Below are 18,444 nucleotides of genomic sequence, written 5' to 3' on the forward strand. Positions count from 1 at the left end.
CCGGCCCTGATGCCCGTTAGGGACACACAATAGAACAACTCTGCAATCTATTTTCTAGAAGCTGAGGATTTAAATTAGCCATGCAGCTCCCAACATCAAAGATCTAATATTTCTTTAAAAAAAAAAACACTTTTTTTTAAATTTAGTAAGCAGAGTGGAAGGACAGAAATAACTGGTTTTGAATGGTATAAGAGGGAAGAAAGTATGATAGGACTTATTTTGTTTTTATAAAGTCATGCTGAAGGTCATAACTAGCTATGTTCTTGCTCTCTATGGACTAGGTGAAAGGGAGATTTGGCTATTTTCTCCTTTGCTGATGGGAAACCCCAACTCCAAATACTATCTGATATTATTTCTGCACTCATGAAACCATAAAATTATAGATAGAGAGTAAGAAGAGATCTTAGAGGTAATCTAGTCTAACCAACTTATTTTACATCAGGGAAAACTGAGGTCCACTTAGTGGCTTGTCTAAGAAGTAGTAAGGGACCACACCTAGAATACAGAATTCTTCAGGCTCCAAATTCATTATTTGTTCTATTGCCCCACATCATCTCTAAGAGGTACTATGTAAAATTAAAAAGTGTTGAATGGATTAATTTTAAAGGAAGCCAAGGAGAGGCAGCTGTGATCTCAACAAATGGGGAGTAAATTACCCATACATTTGCTCTACTCATCTCCTGGTGCCTATGACCCAAAATGCTCTTTGAACAATTTATGAGCAGTATAATGTCAGGCAGTGGCTGGGTCTTAGACACTGATAACTAATGGCCCATCTACTCACCTAGAACCCAGCCTCATTTCTGACTGGGGGGGGGGGACCTTTAACAGATGTAGTCAACTTTCTGCTAACTAAGGTGATATCCTTGTCTGCAGTATCTTTCTCACAGGAGAAATAAGTGAGTAAAAATCAACTAAAAAGTATTAATTAAGCATTTAGTATTCATCCAGCCATATGCAGGGTATGTAATGGAGAGAGCTGAATGTGGAATTGTCTGCTATTTAAGAGAGTTAATTTACCTCAGTTTCATCTGTAAAAATTGGGCTAACTCTTTAAGATCTCTTTGCATCTCTAAGTTCTGTGGTCTTATGACATGTTTTTTGTCCTTATGGAGCTTAATGAGCGAATTGGGGAGGGGGCCAATATATGACGAGAACTAATGATAAAAATTGGACTGTAATGAGGTACACAGTGGCAAAATCTTAGCAGGTAGAAGTCAAGAAGAAGAGAATAGTAAGGTCCTCATGAAAGGGTTTTTGGAGGAAAAGGAAGTTGAAAGAGGTAGAATTTGGTAGATAGACAAATAAGAGGAAGTTATGAACAAATAAAACCAGAGGTCACTGTCTAATAGACATAATAAAATTATATTCTAGTGTTGCCCTCAAAGGTGTAACATGAATAGGGATGTTCTGGGAGAATCACAGAATCTCAGAAATTACCCATTCCAGTCCACACCCAACAAGTATCCTCTTTACATTCTAAAAATGAAGTTATCTATGTTAGATAGATAGAGAAACTAGAATTGCTCTAATTTTGAGGATGACTTTCCCAATGACAAGTCTAAATCTATCACTTATATAACTGGTACTTCCACCCTCCTTCTTGCTCTCTGGAGCCAAGCAGAGTAAATCTAATCTCTTCCACAGGACAACCCTTCGCGAGGGTCCCAAGCCTTCTCTTCTTTAAAGGAAATGTCCCAGAGCCCAAAGGACTTTGTTTACTGTCCCCATGAGCAGAAGTGACTTGTAAGGATCCTTGCTTCTACCAAAAGTGTCAAGAAACCAGGTTTTTAGGATAGAGAAGGATTATTGTTCCTGTGTATAATTTTATACACAGGACACTTTCCTTAGGCAAAGCCTGCTCTAGAAAGAAGGCAATGGGATAAGATAACCATAACATTTTATATCTGCTGTACAGGGTCAGTGAATAGAGAGAAATCCTATTACTTAACCCTTAGTTAGAAAGGTTAAATTCCTGCCTTTAGTCAGTATGGCTTGATGGAAAAACCCTGAGCCAGGTTATCTATTTATGCCCCTAACTAGCTGGGACTTGGTATCCTCATCTATAAAATGGGGATAGGGTCTATATTTACCACCCAATTTATTCAGAGTCAGAAGAGATAATGAGAGTGAAAGCTTTTTTTCTAATGAGATAAAACAATTATAATGGCCAGAATTTATGGAGAACTTTAAGGTTTGCAAACATGTGCTACCTTATTTATTTCTTACAACAACCCTGTAAAGTAGGTATTATTGTTATCCTCTTTTTATAGATGAAAAAACTGTAACTTAATTGGCCATTTGTAGAGACATCAACAGTTGGAGATCAAAAAAACTTACCAAGTTCTTATAAGAGCCTCTTACCAAAATTCATTAGTTGACTGGGAAAATATTTTTAGTGCTGGGTCTGAAGTCTGAGCTCAAATCACACTTATTACCTGTGTGATCCTGGGCATGTCACTTTATCCTTTTTGCCTCAGTTCCCTCATCTGTAATATGAACTGGGGAAGGCATTGGCAAACTACTCCAGCATCTCTGCTAAGAAAACCCCAAATGGGGTCACAAAGAGTGATGGCTTAACAACAATAATATCTTCATACCATTTGCCCAACACATATTCTGTAAGTGACTTCTTTTTGAGAGTTATAATATCAGTGGGTAATGAGTCAGTGCAGAGTAGTCAAGGAAGCACTAAATCTTAGGAACTTAAGTGACCTTGGGATCACCCAGCTAGCAAGTGCTAGAGAAAATTTGAATCCAGGTTTTCTGGAATCTAGCAGGGTCCATAACCCAATAAAATATAATTGGGAAATGTTTAACAAAATGAATCAAAATACAACATAAAAAGTTAATTTGTGGTTTTCTGAGTCAATATGTGGCTCACAGAGAGCAATTTCTATATGGGTTTGACACCATCCCAGCTAAAGCCAAGATTCTATCTATTGGTGTTTCAAATGTGCAACATGCTTTGCTAACCTTAAAGGGCCATTTATGAAGATTGGCTACTGTTATTGTCATCGTTGCTGTCTGAAAGGGACAAAACATTCTACCAGTATAAAGCATTATCTTTGAAGAGCACCCTTTCCTTATACACAGGACATTCATGGACAGGATTTCATAAGGATCTCAGCTCAGGAGAAAATTACTCAGTCTTGTGCCCATGCAAGACCTAGCAGTGCAGACTCCCCTGGCAAGGAGAGTCACCAACTATTCATCAGGGGCTTTCTATGCGCCACACACTGAGCTATGTAGCAGGAATACAAAATAAAATGTAAAAATGGGGTTCTGGTCCTTATGTCCCTAACTAGCTGGGATTTGGAAGGAAGGAAGGAAGGAAGGAAGGAAGGAAGGAAGGAAGGAAGGAAGGAAGGAAGGAAGGAAGGAAGGAAGGAAGGAAGGAAGGAAAGGAAAGGAAAGGAAAGGAAGGGAAGGGGAAGGAAGGGAAGGAAGGAAAGGAAAGGAAAGGAAAGGAAGGAGGGAGGGAGGGAGGGAGGGAGGGAGGGAGGAAGGAAAGAAAGAAAGAAAGAAAGAAAGAAAGAAAGAAAGAAAGAAAGAAAGAAAGAAAGAAAGAAAGAAAGAAAGAAAAAGAAAGAAAGAAAGAAAGAAAGAAAGAAAGAAAGAAAGAAAGAAAGAAAGAAAGAAAGAAAGAAAGAAAGAAAGAAAGAAAGAAAAGAAAGAAAGAAAGAAAGAAAGAAAAGAAAGAAAGGAAGGAAGGAAGGAAAGAAGAAAAGAGGGAAGTAGGGAAGAGAGAGAGAGGGAGGAAACAGGAGAAAGAAAGGAAAGAGAGAGAAAGAGGGTGAAAGAAAGGAAAAAAGAAAGAAGATTACCACAGATCAATTTTAAAAATCTGATTTGAGATTTTAGGATTTTACCTCATAGGATCATGTCAATTGAACATTTATTGAGTGCTTACTGTGTACCAGACACTTGACTAAATGATGGAGTTACAAAGAAAAAGCAGAAATGATCTCTGCCCTCAGACTTGGGATCTGGTTAAACTTCCTTGCAATAGAATTATCCAAAAGTGAATTGGGCTGCCTCTGGGAGATAATGAGACCTCCCTGTAGGCTGATTCAAAGAATGGGTGACCATCTGTTGGGTCTGTTGTAGAAGGGAATCTTGCAGGCATAAGGGCGGGGCCAACTAGCCAATGAGATACCTTGTATCTCTGAAATGCTGAAATTAATCACAATACCACAGTGAAGAAAACATTGCAAATGACTATTGAAATTTACCCAGGAAGCTCCTGCTGTAGCCACTTTAGTAACAACACCATCAGCACAAAGGGCTGCCCAATCAACACGATCAGGTAAGTGATTATGGCAAGCAAGTCCCCAGACTTTCAAAGGTTTCATTTGTAGACAAGAAAAAACCTGAAGATCAGGAAACGCAGATTAAGCTCTTGAATAGGACCATGGCTTCTACCAGAATGTCACTGTTCATTAGTTGATAATAGATGCTGGCAGGGGATTCTTACAATTGCTAAGACCATTTGCTCAGCAGATTACTCTTTAAGCAAGCCTCTTTTAGCATCAGAATATGAATGAATGACGGAATCTGTGTAAGAAGTAATCGGTAAAGCACTATAGACAAATGAATCTAGAAAAGGATTTTATGTGATGATATCTCAGCTTTTATAGGAAAGCAATAGGAGAGGGCAGAAAACATGAAAGTATAGCAAAATGTCTGAAATCCTAGAGGAGCCAAAGACAGATAGAAAATTGACTTTATTGGACCAGGATGCAATATAACATGGAAGAGGCATGAGATTTCATAAAGATTACTGCAAGATAATGGGCCTCCCATGTGACCTTAGTTTGCCTCCTAGTGGTTCTGTGAAGTTGGATATTCTCCAAATAGTGTATAGAAAACAAAACAATTTAGGAATCATGAGAAATTATCCATATTGCAACTACTGTCTTCAAAAAGGAACAAGAAGAAAAGAATCCAGAGAATAAAATAGTGACATTATAGCCCCTACTCACTTTGGGAAGGGGGGTACAATGGTAGTGTCCTTGGAATAAAGAAACAAAGAACTTTTTTTTTAAATTAGCAGTATTTGACATTTTTCCCCACAAAATAATTTTTAAGAAGTCCATAGCTAAAGATTTGAATGTGCTTAGAAGCATAAAGACTATTAAACTTAACTGCACAACTCCACAAAGATGCTAAAGCTCAAAAAGTTCATTTCTTCAGCAATTCCTATACTTGAATCTATCCATTTAGCTTTTGCCAGACTTTCTGTACTCAATGGGTCATTTAAAAAATGAACTGCTTTTAAAAGTTGACATGTATTTCTACTTATAAGTACCAAAGAAAGTACAAGTACAAAGTACTTTACTAAGAAACAGGAAGAATTGTTATCAGCCAATTCACAAACTACTAATCTCTTAGATCCAAGACTCAATCAAGGAAGAAGATGGATTGATGAATGATGATATTACTATCACTTTTCAATGGTAAAACAAATACATTTATCATTATAAAATCTCAGAATCCTGGAAAGTACAGATTGACTATTCTAATTTCTTGCCTATCCAAAGGAGGAATCCTTTGGGAAACATTTGTAACCTCAGACTGACTACTTCCCAAGATAGCTGCTTCAGTGTTGGATAGTTGCAATTATTAGAAAGTTCTTTTTTCTACTGTCTCCATTTGACTCCCCTCCATTAGGTCCAGTCCTCTGGAGCAATACAAAGCAAAGTCTATTCCCTTTCCCAATGACAGTTGAAATTTGTGACTATTGGATCATGTCTGAAAGTACCATTCCAATGTGCTAACTACACATTTCATATGAATTTCAGAGTATTCTATAAACATTTCAGTTATTGATTAAAAGGCTGGCGTATGAATTCAATTTGGGACATGGTTTCCAGATCACTCACCATCTTGGCTATCTTTTTCTAGATATACTCCAGTTTTTCCATCTTAAACATTTCCCTCTTGAAGCACAGGACCTCAAAACTTAACATGATACTCTAGATGTGATGTGAGCAGGATAGCATGTGATGCATATCTGTGCCTTGGGCTAGGTTTGACATTTAGGCCCCATGAGTATTCTTGTTCAGTGGGGACTCAGCTTTTATTGTAACAATTTGATATGATTTATGATCTAATAAATACCTATATTTCTTACAGAAAAAAAAAAATTCTACTGTATAAGAGTGATACAAATTCTGCCCCTGATATTTGTGAGCTGTGTCACCATAGGCCAATAGCATTTAGCCTTTCTGAGCTTGAGTTTCCTCATATGCAAAATTGAGATTTTAATAACTCCTATCTCATGGCATTTTGGGGAGCAGGAAATAAGGTAATGATTAGATGTGAGCTCCTTGTGAATAGGGGTCGTTTTATTTTTTGTCTTTGTATCACAGTGCCTGGTAGATTATAAAACTCTGCTGTCTGATTAAAGTGCTTTGAAAGTCTGAAATGGAAATATGAATGCCCGTCTTTAATATGAAAGTGTCCCTCATTCCAAATTTTTCCTAAGGGGTTGAATATTTTGTCTGTCCTAATCACAGTTCTCCTAAGTACTATACTTGTATACATGTGACCCAAGACTATGATAGTATTGTTTTAGTTTTATCTATCTTTTTTTAGGAGGTAGAGTGCTCATCCTGAGCTTAGAATCACACAAATTTCTGACGTACTGTTAAAACCATATATCTTCCACAATGTATTTGAGCAATTTATTTTTTGTACCTACATGGGAGAATTTACATTTATTCCTGTTCAATTACTTCTTGTCAATTTTGGTACAAGATTTCCACCTTCTGTTTATGAGTCCTAGGTCTGTCATCTAACACATTAGGTATTCAAATGGCCTGGCTATAAGTGCCAACTACACATTTCATATGAATTTCAGAATACTCTATAAACATTTCAGTTATTGATTAAAAGGCTGGCATTGGAATGGTACTTTCAGACATGATCCAATAGTCACAAATTCCCTTTCATCTGCTTCTTTTCTACATTCCTGTAACTACCATCTTAGCTAAAGGTCCTCATTACTTTTTTTATCTGAATCATAAGAATCTTTTAAATGTTCTCCTTGTTGCTAATCTTTCTCCTCACCAAACCACCTTTGATACACTAGTCAAAATAATCTTCCTAATACAGAGATCTGATCCTGTAATCCCAAACTCTTGATGCCATTGAATTCTAAATAAAACTGGACTTCATTGGTCACCTTCAGCACTCAATCTATGATGCTACTTTTCTGATCTTATTTTACTCTATGGCTCTTTATTTTGGTCAAAGGGGCCTACTCATGATTCCCAGATCTGGTCCTAATTTCTTTCACCTGCATATATTCCTATAAGCACATATTTCCAAGCCTGGAATGAACTCCTTGATTTTTGCCTGAATTTCTCCTTTATTTTTATCATAGCACAGACAAGCTACTTGGGAGATGACTGCCAAGGAAAGAGACCAAAGGAAATGAATTGAAATTTTGGCTCAATTATTTACACTATATGTGACTTTGGATAAACTGCCTTCCCTGTCTGGGTCTCAATATCCTTAATTGTACATGAGAACAGTGGATTAGATGACCTTGAAGGTCACTTCTAACTCAAAACCCTATGAACCTCTATGCAGTCCACATCTCATCTCACCCCCTTATACTACAAAGATTGTTAGCTCTTTAAAGATAGGTATTCTGTAATCCTTGAAGGATCAGGAAATGATCTAGATTTGTGATTTCATATAGGGAACTCCCAGGGAGAAAAATCCCTCTTCCAATGTAGTTTCAAAAATGCTCAAATATTTATTATCTGAGGGAGTTTCCCCGGGCACATAGAGATTCAGTTAATTTTTTAAAGAGTTAAAGAACCAGCCAGAGAGTCAGGAGCTGAGATCAAGTGCTCTTGAAGGACTCCAGAATTAATATTCTATCCCTTTTACTATCCTGCCTTTCCCAGACAATATAGAGCATAAGAGGATTTGGATAAATAGGTGCTGAAATTAATATGGAATCACCTTTATGCTAAGACTTTAATCTGAGTGTTCCCCTCCCCCCCCATCCTTCTCCTCCTATTAATATGGTAGCAAGGTCTTTGATTTTCTAATATTTCAAATGTTTCTATCTTCTGCGTGGGATAAAGAAGCAACTGGTCTATGTTTGGGAATTCACCAAGACAAGAGATACACTATTAAGAAGATCATCTCAACACTTTTATGTCACAAACTCACAGGTCACAAACTCCACAGGAACCTTACAGACCTTCATTGTACAGAGGCTTTAAACCCAATGCTATAGTGGCTTAACCCAAAGTCACAGAGATGATTAGTATCAGAGGCCAGATACTTATCATTTGGAGAACTGAATAATGAGTGCTTGGCTTGTAATTAAAAGGACAACAACAATGATAACTGTATTTGTTTTATAATAACAGAAGTGACTGGGTTTTCTCCCTTCCTACTTCTTTTAAACTTGCAAAAATGAAAAGATACTAGAAGCTGTAAAGTTCAGAAGCTTAGGTCCATTTGTAACCAAAAAATAAAAATACTTTAAAGACTCTTTCTTTTTTGCTTTCTTTTACAGAGCTGTGATTTCATTTCAGTGAGGAACTCCCAGTGCACAATCTCCCTCCAACCTTGTAGATAGGAACCTTATCTCTAATTTAACCTTTCATTTCCCCAGATAATTCTCTTTAAAAAAAAAAAAAAAAAAGTATATGCAACACACCTTTGCAATTGATGTCTGAATGAATCATATTTCAGAATTTCACATGCTAGCCATGATTTTTTTAAACAAAGAAAGTTACACTTGATACTTTTTAAATCTCACTAAGCCAACAAAATGACTTTACCTTGTAAATGGGGCTGGGGAAAAATATTGTATAGATTTCAATTTCCCCTAAAACATATGGTTTCACCCCTAACCCTCAAACATCCTTTGTTTGGGTTTTTTCTCCATGGTGTTAACATTTTCAGAAATGTCAGTCCCTTGTGTAACAGTGCTAAATCTGTAACCCTGATCAAAGAGTCGCATTTTTTTAAGATCAAATATCTTTTTGGGGGGGAGTGGGTAAGAGAAGCTGGGACAGGGAGAAAAGATCTTTGTTTAGTACATGGATCATCTGAAACCATTTCTTTCTTGGTTATTAAATGCCTATGACATGAGACTTTTCATTTTATCCTCTTATTTTGATCAAGATCTATGATTTCACTGAAGCAGAAAAACTCGTGTGAAAAAATTCCTTTTACTGCTTCAGACCTACTGAGCTTCTGAATCTTCCATTAAGATCATAGGTTCAGAGAACAAGATCCCAGATCTAGAAGTGGAAGAGACCTTATCTTTAGCATATGAAGTCCAACTCTCCCATTATTATTAAAGAAGAGAAAACTGAGACCCCAGAATGCTTAAATGATTTGCTTAGAGAAAAGTAGGGAATAAATTTCAGAGATGAAATTTGAATCAGATCCACAGTGCCCCATTCCCAGTTGCTAGTGCCTCCCCAACAAACCTTGTCTTAATTATGTATATAATTATATCAAAGACCTAAGAGATTATCTAATATATGAGTAACTGGCCTTTTTGTGGTTCTGGTGAAGTCTATGAGTCCCTTTTCAGAATAAAGTATTTAAATAATTGAAGAAAGAAAATCTCTGTTTCAATGAGAGTTTATTGAAAAAATCAGGGTTCATTTATGTCTCTCCATTGACTCCCTCCTCCCCGAAATCTGTCCATAGAACTCAGTTAAGAATCTTCTGACATAATACAACTCCCATACTTTACAGAGGGAAAAAAAAATCAAGAGCCAAAGAAATAATTTGTCTGAAGTCACACGGGGAATAAGGAAGGGTTAAAGGCAGAATCTATACATCAGACCATGAAACTGAGGAAAGAGACTTTCATTTCTGACTTTTTATCTATGGCATCAGACATAGTGATAAATATATACAGTAGGTGCTGAATAAAGTCTGATTAGTCTATTGTCTGAGACACTTAGAGATCCTGGTTTGGATCTCATAACTGTCACAGACACGTCTTGAACGATATCTTCCATTATCCTGCAAATTCCTTGAGAGGAAAGATTATCTTGTTCTTTTTGGCATCCCAGGACTCAGCCCAATGTCCAGTGCCTTAGTCCAGTAGACATTTGTTTAGAACAGTTATGGTCATCTGAAACTATTTCTTTATAATATATGATTGATAACATGTGCTTAATAAATATTTATTGACTTGATTTTCTGATTGATTCCAAGGTGCTCACTAGTTTTCTATCCAATAGGCCACACTGTCTCTCTTATTTTCATCTTTAGATCTTCTCAAATTATGCTTTTTTTTTTTTCCAAATTAAAAGTAAATTATGGGAGCACCTAAATTCAGAAGTTCTCTCTTCTGATTACTTAGTACTCCTATATCTTAGAAAAAACATTGACAGAGGCAAATGACTGAAAGCAGAACCTTTTAATTTGCTATCTCCATATATTTCCTTAAAAATAATAAATGTAAAACCTAGGGGAGTCCATAGGTAGTAAGAGGTATCTTTATAGTGCGTTAAATCGTACATTCAAACCACTCCACAAAGTTCTACAGATAGATTACAGTTACAGGATCTCTCCTTCAACAACAATCTTGCCTCCCAATACTTGAGAATACTCCCACACCCCATTGGTCCCCAAGTCAGCCGTCCAAAGGAGAAGCTGCTTTGATACCCAACACACCAAAACATGGGGCTCTGATTATCTTGAAATCCATTGGAGCCCTTGATTTTAACTGGGTAAGCTGGGGCTTTTTCCTCCTTACATGGCATTAGTGTTCCAGTTTCTGGGATTTGGGGCAGAAAGCTTCATTGATAAGGACTTGCTTCTTTCATTTTCCTAGAGGTTCCTTTTCTACAAACCTTCATTTCACATGTAAATACCTTTAATTAAATGGCAGGCGCTCTTCTAAGCTTTATGCTAATAAGCCTTTTTGAAATTCAGGGCTGCCTCCATAACATTTCCAGGCACTTCCCCAGAGGAATCAGAAATCCTACCTTAACTGCCCCACAGTGAGAAGTCATGCCTAAAACGCACAGAAGGAAATCATAAAATTTCCATCAGCCCAAAGAAAGTAAGATGAAAGCACACTCCAGAGTTACTAGGTTCTATGAGCTCTCAGATCACTAGATGGCTACCATGACAACAGAGGAAGCGTTCTTTTCAAATTAACTTCTTGGAGAGGGGAAGCTCTATAACACATGTAGACTTTGGGGGTTCCTAGCAAATAAACTCATACTTTTTATAGCTGCTAAGGAAGCTTATAAATTAGCTTATTTTGTTCTTAGGGAAAAAAAAGTCAATTCAACTAATGGAATCCACCCTTAAAATTTTCCTTGGCTATGAATGGTGGGCATCAGACCCGTGGTTCTCTAATCTCATTTCTGACTTCAAGACATGAGTTCTACTTCTACTTCTGATACTTAATTACTTTTGTGATTTGGGCCCTTCTCTGGGTCTCAGTTTCCTCATCTGTAAAATGAGGAGACTGAATAAGATGATATCTGAGATACCTTCCAGGTTTAAATTTATGACGTCATGATCTTATGAGATTTCGGTTTATGATCCTGTGATCTATCATGATACTCATTTTTAAATGAAGGAAGACTAATGTACGCACCTTTATATTTACTGAAATGAGACTTTGATGGGTTGAATTTAGAATCAACTGCCATTTTACAGATTGATTGCAAAGCTAACACATTCCTATTCATTAGTCAATTGTTCATCTGTGATGGAATGATGATAATAATTGGCCTAAAAGGTGCTTTAAACTTTGCAAATTGCTTTATCTATAATCTCATTTGAGATTCAGAATGAAATTAAGTAGGAACTATAGCTATTACCATCATCAACTTTTTTACAGATAAGGAACTGTATCTCAGAGAAGGTAAGTAGCTCTCTCCTATAACCATCCATCCAGGAAAAAAAAAGGAGGGGGAGGGGGCTTCTTTTTGTGTGCCAAGAGTTCCAGAATTATGTTTGTTGCCTACATATCTAATAAAAGTAAATGCCAAATTTCAGTCAAAGTGAAATAAACTTTTAATTTATTTTTCTCCATTCAAGTTCACAGACTTCCTGAAATCTACCCGTGATTCTTTGAAGGACATTCTAGAGCCCCTAGCTTAGGACCCTCATCCTGGTGGGATAAACACCCAAATTACTCCTCTCAATTCTTGTACCAGGTTAGAAGCTAATAACCTTGGTGCATATTCCTCAGCTAGTGTCCTAACTTTAATACTAACAATAGCTAGCATTTATATAGTTCTCTTAGGTTTGCAAAGTGCCTTTTCTAAGGCACTAAGAATATCATCTCATGTTATCCTCACAACAAGTCTGGCAGGTAGGTGCTATAGTTGTTCTTATTTTACAGATGAGGAAACTAAGGCCGAGGTGAGATGACTTGAGCTAATAAGTGTATTTGATGTAAGCATTTTAGAAAATGAGTGATCCATGTACCTTATAAAATCAGGTTTAGAATGCTTAAATTTGGGGTCATAAGAAGAAATTTAAAGAGGAGTTGATTACTTATATGCTCAAAGAAATACCCATTTTCCTTTTCAGTTGCTGAATCTATTGGAGTTGAATCCACATGGAAACGGCATAAGGATTTAATTTCTCAACATAATATATTACCTAACTTTACCCAGTACAAAACAGAATGATTGAATGGTGTAACCAATACGTCTGTTCGTTCATTTTGAAGCACATCTGTGTGTTGTTCATCCTAATAAAGAAAATTTATTACAATGGAAATTAATGTTACTTTTGTCATCCACATGGTTTCCACCTCAACTGAAAGTCTTCCTTGAAGCACCTAGTTGAAAAGCTAGAATTGCACTGAAGTCTCTCCCTGCTTCCTGTTTAAAATGCACTTCACAGTTTGAGATCACAGAGCCTGCCAGGGTCTGAATTGCTGCACTAGATGATTGAGAGTCTTTCAATTAAGCAGCAATTTTGCAATTAGTGGAAACTGAGTGCTCATAACAATCGCTTGAAAACAAGTCTAGACAAGTTAGTAATTACCCTATTAAAGGGATATATCCGCTTACACTTGAGCCAGGGTTGCTTCATGAAAACTGAAATCTTCCATGCAGGGAGATCTAAGCTGAAAATTACATTTTAGCCATTAAAATAAATCAATAGTACAGCTGTCTAAAACAGGGGAGCGACTTTCATTTTAAAAGGAATCTTAAGCTTGGCCACAGTGCCAAGCTCTACTATCACTGTTTACATAGAGGAAGTCTGAATTTCTCGGATTTCCTCTCTTGCTCCTCTAACAGCCTAAGCACTAAAATTTCAGTATTATCACAATTATTTCTATGACAATGATGATGATGATGATATTTTAAAATTACTTCTCTTGATCTTTTTGTTGACCTTGGAGAAGTGGAGATGTTCTCTCCACAAAAGTTGGAGGTTGTGTTCCGTTTTATAGTTCTACTACCTGAGCAACTGCAAAGTTGTTTTTTGTTTTGTTTTGTTTTTTAATAACAACAACCATGAAAAAAAATACATTTGTTTAAAGTTCTTATATGAATGAAGAAAAACTATAACCCTGTCCTAGGTAAGCATGCTCAGCATGCTGAGGGAGTTCACTATAAATAAGAACTGTTTCGCCTGGGAAAGAAAAAAGAATTATCAATCATTTCATTTTGGTCACTGAAGAGCTTAGACACTCAACTATTCCAGTAAGAGGAGTATAGAATAGCCTGCATACTAATGGCGCCCCCTATTAAGCTGGAAATCCAATCACTCGTTGAAGGATTTCAGAAATGCACATTAGCTATAGTTAGTTTAAAAAACAAAACAAAACAAGTCAGGAATGCAGACTTTCAATGATGACATTTTAAAAATGAAAATTCTCTTTCTCTTTCTCATTATTAGGTTTGAATAATTAACCTGCAGTAGCAAAACAACTTAAAGGAATATTCAATCTCTCCATTCTCAGTTAATGACAATTTTCTGAATTGTTTTTGACTTAAAGATAAAGCTGCCCATGTGTACTAGATTGAAAAGGGCACGTTAGGATAGATTTCCCGGATACCTTAGCTGTCAGAGGTTCAGATGTCTAAGAGCTATTGATTTCATAATGGTAACAATCACCTGAACAAAAACAAAATTAAAAGTGTCTTACTTGTCTTTGAATGGTGTGTGTGGGGGGGACTTTTATTGTTGTATTTTTGCTTTTTAAAAACGCAATGCCTGAGGATACATGCCAGTAGTGTTCCAGTGGTCCCCAAACCAGGCAATCATCTGGAAATAATTTTGATTTGCTTAGTGTGCTTAGAAAGAAAAAAAAATCCCTATAAAAATCTCAATCATCAGACACCAATAACCAAGTATCTATTTTTTTTAATTGCTGCATTTATCTTTTTCTTTTTTTTACTTAAAACAAAAGGAGAAAAGGAGTAAGTCTTGAAGGTGCTGGAATTCTAGTTATGACAACTAACATGTTTTAAATTCCACTCCAGGTTATGGTTACATTTCAACAAGTGTCTCTTTTTCCTTTTCGCTTACCTCTGTTGCTAGTTCAGGAATTAGCTAGCTTCAAGCAACAATAATTTTCCATTATTACATTTGCAAGATCAGACAATATGGTTTCAGTGAATGTTATACATAGACTCTACTGCACACCCTCTGCCAAAAGTTCCTGGTGTAATTTCTACATGATATATGAGCTATAATAGCTTGAAACTGGCCATGTCACATCCAAGTAACCTTCAACCTAGGAAATTTTATGTTGCATAAAGCAAACAATGAGAAACTCCCATGTTTATACAAATTACTTCTTTTATTATGCAGCAATAACAGAGGATGGAAAACAGACAAGATCAAATTTTAGGGCCAAGGGGAAAAGGAGAGAAACTTTGACTCTATAAGTTCAGATAACATTTGGGGGGGGGGGGGAAGAAAGGAAAAGAACGTTGAGAACTTTTTTTTTTTTTTTTTTTTTGATTCTTGGGATATCCTGCAGCATCCCAGTCCCATTTTCACCCAGTTAAAAACCAAAGTAGCCAAATGTATACAATATTGCTTTCCGGAAAGATGTACGGTACTAGGTGGATTAAGCTTCTGAAATAAACACTTAGAAATATGCTTTCCCTAGCTCCCAGCCAAGAACATTCCTTCACTCTTGTCAGAAAATGTTCACTGCTTACTGTTGATATGGGGGTCGGAGGGGAGGGAAGAGAAGCTCCTCGGACCCTCTTATAAATTCAGTTAAAACGAGGCACATGGGCTAACGCTGTCGAACACCGTTTGAAGCCGTACAAGGATGGGGAAGCCTTCTAAATACGTTCCAGATAGCACCGTGCACGCATCGGAGCCCTCCCGGGTGCTCGACATTGTGGGATCCAGCCGGACTACTCAGCGGATCCCACCTCCTCCTGCTCCTAAGGGTACATCTCGAGGTGGATCGTAAATGAAAGAGACGCCCGGGAGCCCAGGCCAGTCTCCCCCAGCCCCGCTTCCCACTGCAGCCCCGGGGGTGGGGAGAGCCCCGACCATCCTCCCCTCCTCCCTTTCTCCGTCGCAGCCCTGGGGGTGGGGGAGAAACCCAGGAGTCCCTCCCTTTCTCTCTCCTTTCCTCCCTCCCTCCTCCGGCCTTGCAGTTGAGCTTCGACTCTTTCCCGGCAGAGGGCACTCTCTACCTTCCCTAACTCCGCTGTCCCCCGCCACCCCCATCCCTCAATCCCCCCTCCCCCAGTTCTCCACCCCACCCACCCCCTCCAGCAAACACAAACCCCGCCGCCTGCGCCGCTCACTCCCCAGACGCGCGCACGCAGTCTCCCTACTCGAGCACCCTCCACGCTCTTTCCCCCGCCGCCCGAAGCCCCCTCGGCGCCCCCCCCCCCCCTATTCTAGTGGACTCCTCCTCTTCGCTCTTCCCTTCCCACTCCCATTCATGAAGGCAGGAGTGTCTCCGAGCTCGGCCACATCCTCCCGTCCCGCGGTCCTCCTCTCTCCCCGCTCCGCGCTCTCCTCCCTCTCACCCCCAAGGACCAACCCCAAGCTCGCTCTCCACCACCAAAACTTTGCGCCCCTTCCCTTTCTCCTGTCCCCCTCCCATGCTAAGGAGGCCAAACGGGGGCCCTGAGGACTTGGAAGGGCTGGTACTGGACTTGTTAGCAAAGCCATCCTCCGAGGGAGCTGGGGGAGAGGGAAGAAGGGCTCAGGGAAGTTGCTGCTGCCGGGATCCCGCATCCCGGGGCGGGGCCAGGTGTGGATCGCCAGGGAAAACTAAGTTTTGAAAGCTACTTTCGCCCCGGACCTGTCAGTTTCATTCGGGATTCAGAGAAGCAGGTGACTACCGGTAGCTCAGCTGGCCCCAGCAGGAGATGAGGGTGGAGGCCTGGAGGGTGGAAGGGAGGGGGTTCTAGAAGTGGAGCTCTTAGCAAGGAAGGATCTCCTCCTCAGCTCCCAAATCCTTGGAGTTCCACCTTCGAGCGCTCCAACAAGAAGCTGCCGTCTTGGCCCTCAATTCGCCTTCTGTCCCTTTGCAGCCTCCTACTGGGATCCCCGACGTCCCTCATCCCCCTCAAAGTAGCTGGAGACCTCCCAAACCTCTCCCTCCCCCACTTTGCTTGCTTCTTCCCAACCCCCTCTAGTACACGCACGTCCCAGTTCCTCCAGATCCCCGTAGAGTCTATGCCCTCGCTCCTCAGTCTTTTCTAGGGCGCACTCTCTAAGTGCCCTCTCCCCGCGTCCAGGTCCCCATATCCAGCCCCCCACCCCCCAATTTCCCCCTGGGACAAGTTCTTCGTTTGTCTGGGGACTAGAGATCCCAGAACTTACTTCAACCCTCTAAGCCTCCTTTGCAGAAGGTCAGAGAGAAGAGCATGTCACCCCTTCCCCAACTTGGAGGCCTCTGAACCCAGCGTTTGCGTCCCCCAACTCCGCGAGCAACTTTCCGGAGGAACAGGGACTGATTCCCCCACGGAACCCCATCCAGCCCGCCCTGGCACGACTCGGCTCCGAGGCTCTCCCCTACCTTAGAGTCCACACAAAGCTGGTTTGGTCCCCTGCTCCCGAGAGTCACATCCTCCTCTTCCTCCTCCTTCTCCTCCTCCTCCTTCTTCTATTCCTTCTCCTCCGCACCCCGGAGCCCAGTCCGCGCCCCAGTCCCAGCGGCCGCCGGCACGACCAGCAGCAGCTCAAGTGTCTCATCAAAGCTTCATGAGGGGGGTGGCGGGGGAGGAGGGAGGGCGGGAGACTTGGGGGGGGGCGAGCCTGGCTCCCTCACCCCCCAGGATCCCGCTGCTGCCTCAGCTTGTGTGTTTGTGTGAGCGCGCGCGCGTGTGTGTGCGCGTATGTGTGTGCGCGCGTGTATGTGTGCGTATGTGTGTGCGCGCGTGAATTTGTGTGTGTGTGTGAGTGTGTGTGTGAGTGTGAAAGAAGGAAGGAGGGAGGGAGAGACAGACAAGCGCCGGCCTTCGGCTTTTTGTCCGTCAGAAATTATTTAGATCCCTCTTTGGTCTTCCATTGGTCAAACTAACCCTGGAGTAGCCGTGCAGGAGACATCAGTGCTGGGCCGGAGGCTTAAAGGGAAAGCGGCGTCTTTTTTCCTCCTCGGTCTCAGTCCTAGTCCCGGCCCCCGGTGAATTTTAGGACGGGTTTTTCCCACCCGAGGATCCAGGCACTAAGCATCCCTCCCGAAGGCAGCGAGTCTGTTCCTCTCAGGCCTAGTCCCCTCCCCGGAGGTACTGTGGGTCCCGGGCAGTGCCAATCTCCCCCACCCCCACTGTTCACCACCGCCACCGAGACTTGACACATTTGGCTCAGACGCTGAGACCGAGCCCTCTAGCTTTACTTCCCGAGGCTGGACAGCCCAAGAATGGGACGTGCGCCCCCGGGCACCCCCGACCGTGGGCTACGGCAAGGGAGGGGGGAGGTGGCTCAGGACCAAGCAGAATCCCAGCCTAGTGGGTTTGAGAAACACCGGACGAGGGTAACTCACAATTAAACCTTGTCTTTCTGTTTGTCCTTATCTGTTTTGGGGGTGGGGGGGAGACAAAGGGGGAAGAGGGAAGAGAATGTGTGCAGAGAAGGGGTAAGAGGGATAGGAGGGGGAAAAAACTAAGGAAGGAGGAGCAGGGGAGCTTGAGCGTCCGCAGCTCCGGTGCCTGCTGCGACCCCCACTTTTCAACTTTGCTTTCCCCGTCTGGAGCAAACTGTGTGTGCGGACTCCCAGGGGACAGAGGCCGTCGAATCTCCTGAGCAAGCCGCCCCTCCCAATCTCCCCCCCCCCCAACCGCTTCGCTGCCTGGCAGAGGGACCACTGGGGACGTCCCCGCGGGGTGTCCACAAACACTTCTCCCAAAGCGTGGCTAAGAGTGCTTTACTCGTTGTCTTAAACACCCGCCCGCTTAAATATAGTGCGCTCGCTGACCTCTCCATCGTTTGCCTAATAGGAATTCAATCAAGATAATAACAGCATTTTTTATTAATGAA

The 18,444-nt window shown here is 40.8% G+C and overlaps 1 protein-coding gene across 4 annotated transcripts in view; it reads right to left on the reverse strand.

Annotated features, from left to right (window-relative positions):
* Window positions 1-18,444, reverse strand: part of BDNF (brain derived neurotrophic factor) — a 74,840-nt gene that overhangs the window by 27,808 nt on the left and 28,588 nt on the right. The window contains exon 1 of one of the 4 annotated variants that reach the window (XM_023506303.2): window positions 16,985-17,291. The exons of the other annotated variants lie outside the window; for them this stretch is intronic. The gene's annotated coding sequence lies outside the window, so the exon portion shown is untranslated. Of the gene's footprint in view, window positions 1-16,984; window positions 17,292-18,444 lie in introns of those variants that run through there. 4 annotated transcript variants of the gene reach the window in all.

The sequence above is a fragment of the Sarcophilus harrisii genome, chromosome 6 (genome assembly GCF_902635505.1).
Source record: "Sarcophilus harrisii chromosome 6, mSarHar1.11, whole genome shotgun sequence".
Lineage (NCBI taxonomy): Eukaryota > Metazoa > Chordata > Mammalia > Dasyuromorphia > Dasyuridae > Sarcophilus > Sarcophilus harrisii.